We start from the raw sequence: 4,103 nt of genomic DNA on the forward strand, positions 1-4,103 counted from the left end.
ACAATAAAATAACAGTAGTGAGGCTATATACAGGGGGTTACGGTACAGAGTCGATGTATGGGGGCATCGGTTAGTCGAGGTAATTGAGGTAATCCTTGGCGTCGGACTCGTTAAAGAAAATAATCTTTGTCCAGTTCTAGGTGAGAAATCGCTGTTCTGATGTCCAGAAGTTATTTTTGGGCATAAGTGACGGTAGCAGGAACATTATGTATAAAATAAGTTACAAACAATGCGAAAAAACTAACTAAATAGCACAGTTGGTTAGGAGCACGTAAAAACGGCAGAAATCCCCTCCGGCGCCATTCAATGTGATTAGATAGTTACTCCTGTAGATCTATGGTTGGCCAATAATGCCAGCACAGAGTGTAAACAGGACCGCGATGGAAACAATAGGCCAATATGTCAGGACACGACTATTCAACAGCTCTTCTCTTCAGGATTAAAAACAAATGTTAATGAGAAATAGCTAGGTTTCAAAACATTTCTTTAATGTAAACAGAATCTACTCTTCCAATTATATTTGTTACTTCAGAGGTCATTCAGGTCAACGATGCACCAACGCTTCAGAAACAAAAGACAAAATTAGAGAATTAAAAGTGATCAAAGGCTTCATTGAAAATGTCAGGAGAGTCACATTTTGAAACAGATGCATTTAAAAATGTGCTCTGTGCTCCCGTCCCCCAAAAATGTATGACTTAGCTACTTCTTTCGGCACTGGAGACAAACCACCAGCTATACCCAAAATAACTTTTGTGTCCAGAGAGTCAGTAGATAGGCTACAGTGGTTTGCGCCAGTGGGCGACTGAAGATGAACTACATGAGCACGGCCATTTGTGCAATGTCATCTGCTGTGCTGTAACGCCACATGAATTCAAATGTACCCTCCCCTCAGTCTGAGTCCTGAGGCGCAAAATCTGACAGCTGTATTTTATTAGCCTCTGAATATATTTTACTATATATGCAAAAGTATGTGGACACCCCTTCAAATTAGTGGATTTGGCTATTTCAGCCACACCCGTTGCTGACAGGTGTATAAAATTGAGCACACAGCCGTGCAATCTTCATAGACAAACATTGGCAGAAGAACGGCCTTACTGAAGAGCTCAGTGACTTTCAACGTGGCACCGTCATAGGATGCCACCTTTCCAGCAAGTCCTCAAATGTCTGTCTTGCTAGAGCTGCTCTGTGCAACTGTAAGCGTTGTTATTGTGAAGTGGAAATGTCTAGGACCAACAATGGCTTAGCCATGAAAGGGTAGGCCACACAAAATCGTCTGTTCTCGGTTGTAACACTCACTACCAAGTTCCAAACTGTCTCTGGAAGCAACGTCAGCACAAGAACTGTTTGTCGAGAGCTTCATGAAATGGGTTTCCATGGTCGAGCAGCCACACACAAGCCTAAGATCACCATACGCAATGCCAAGCGTCGGCTGGAGTGGTGTTAAGCTCACCGCCATTGGACTCTGGAGCAGTGGAAAAGTGTTCTCTGGAGTGATGAATCACGCTTCACCATCTGGCAGTCCAATGGACAAATCTGGGTTTGTCGGATGCCAGGAGAACGCTACCTGCCTCAATGCATAGTGCCAACTGTACAGTTTGGTGGAGGAGGAATAATGGTCTTGGGCTGTTTTTCATGTTTCGGACTAGGCTTCTTAGTTCCAGTGAAGGGAAATCTTAATAGCATACAATGACATTCTAGACGATTCTGTGCTTCCAACTTTCAGCATGACAATGCCCCTTGCACAAAGCCAGGTCCACACAGAAGTTGTTTGTCGAGATCGGTGTGGAAGAACATGACTGGGCTGCACAGAGCTCTGACCTCAACCCCATCGAACACCTTTGGGATTGGAGCACAGACTGCGAGCCAGGCCTAATCACCCAACATCAGTGTCCGACCTCACTAATGCTCTTGTGGCTGTAGTGGAAAGCCTTCCCAGAAGAATGGAGGCTGTTATAGCAGCAAAGGGGGGACCAATTCCATATGAATGCCCATAATTATGGAATGAGATGTTCGACGAGCAGGTGTCCACATACTCTTGGTCATGTAGTGTATATCACCCACAAAATGTAAATGTTGCCCCAGTGATGCCATTGTCATTCGTTAATGCACACAGTTTGGCAATATCAGAAAATGAATTTGGACCCAGGGTTTTCAGTTATTGTAGAGCTTGAAATGAAATATTAATCACTCATATTGCGACATATATAACGTTAAATGCATAAACATCACACTGCACCTTAATGACAATTTTTTTCATGAATCTGTCAAAAATAAGAGGTCAAATTTCACGAGGAAACACAAAGACAGGGTTTACCTAAAAAAAGATAATTAAAGCACAGTGAGTAACTTGTCAGCATAGATACCTTGTCACTTGCAGCTCTGGCAAAGTAAAGGAGGCAACAATGTGATTCTCACTCTATAGTGGCCTTCCAATATCTTGCTGATGACAAAGTTTTAATTCCGAGGTAATTTAGTATTTTGAATCACTTTTGATGCCCCCCCCTTGAAAGTATCAGGTTACCTTGCAGTGTATTGATCGAGATAATCCTATTTTTTCAGCAGGATGTCTTATTACTTACGCCATTAATATAGCATTAAGCCCCAGGGGTTACAGTTCCTCCAGTTCACCCATATGGTCTCTGGGTGCTGCTGCTTTCTGCCTTGAGTGGGTACCATACGTTACAATGGTGGTTTCTTGGCATGCTCATGATGCATCCCAAAATTGTTATGCTGGTGAATAAGGACCCAAAAGCGACTTAACAGAAACAGAGTCTTTATTCCAGTCTATAACAAAAACGATAATCCTGGATATATCTCAGGTAAAGTCAAACAGGAAAACTGAAATCCTCTAGGCAGTAGAGGGGAACAACTGYATACGCGACCACAGACTGCAGGTCGCTTCGGGAAGGCGCAGGCCGTAGCTGATATAGATACCTGCTCACACGCAGCATCTGAAGAAGGCGGAAACACGACAGGGCGGAACAAGGACACAGAACAGCAAACATCAAACAAGGATCCGACAAGGACAGAAGCGGAAAACAGAGGGAYAAATAGGGACTCTAATCAGAGGGCAAAATAGGGGACAGGTGTGAAAGAGTAAATGAGGTAGTTAGGAGAATGAGGAACAGCTGGGAGCAGGAACGGAACGATAGAGAGAGAGAGCGAGAGAGGGAGAGAGGGAGGGGGAGAGAGAGGGATAGAAAGAGGGAAAGAACCTAATAAGACCAGCAGAGAGAAACGAATAGAAGGGGAAGCACAGGGACAAGACATGATAATCAATGACAAAACATGACAAAAATGCACCCTATTCCCTGTATAGTGCACTACTTTTAAACAGAGCCGTAAGGGAATATTTTGTGTACTAAATAGGGAGCCATTTTGGAAGCAAACTCACTATAAAAAAAATGTAGGAAAAAATGATCCCACACCGGCATTTTATAGTCAGCTGCTACTTACGAGACAACTTGGTCACCCATAGACATTCACATAAAGCCAGCAATTCATGGATGTTAAACACACCTGGATTGCCTACCAGTAGGAAAAACGTTGACTGACTAATTGATATTATGAAGAGATCTGCCCACATGAAAAAAATACTATGGTATAAATGCTGTAGTATTACTATGTTTATATACTATAATATTCACTGTAGTGTTTTTGTGGACTACTGTAGTATACTGTAGTGTTTTTGCGAACATGACTGTAGTATACTATAGTATTTACTGTAGTGTTTGTGGACATGACTGTAGTATTTACTATAGTGTTTTTGTTGTATTATCTCTGACAGAAGTGTGGGCTTTCTCCTTGAAGAAACCTACTAGACAAATAATAAGAGCACATTTTCCCTAACTTTTAAGTAGGCAGGACTGGGGTTTGAATGGATAGGTTCATAGCTTCTACTCTTTTCTATAACCTGTGTGGAACTCAATATACAGTATGGTTTATACTTGGCATGTACGTTTCTCACTAATGGGTAGCACAAATTGGGATAAGGAGAGGGGAATGGGCAGGGTATATGCACATTTAAATTATAATATCAATACACTTTGTAGTATAGTATTCCCTACAGTATACTACATACATCTATAGAAAGTACTGTAGTA

At 42.1% G+C, this 4,103-nt stretch overlaps 1 pseudogene; it reads right to left on the reverse strand.

Moving 5' to 3' along the window:
- Positions 1–3,791: 3,791 nt before the first annotated feature.
- LOC111971035 (U7 small nuclear RNA) lies at positions 3,792–3,842 on the reverse strand (annotated as a pseudogene).
- Between the last annotated feature and the right edge of the window lie 261 nt (positions 3,843–4,103).

This window comes from Salvelinus sp. IW2-2015, linkage group LG1 (assembly GCF_002910315.2).
Source record: "Salvelinus sp. IW2-2015 linkage group LG1, ASM291031v2, whole genome shotgun sequence".
NCBI classification, from domain to species: domain Eukaryota; kingdom Metazoa; phylum Chordata; class Actinopteri; order Salmoniformes; family Salmonidae; genus Salvelinus; species Salvelinus sp. IW2-2015.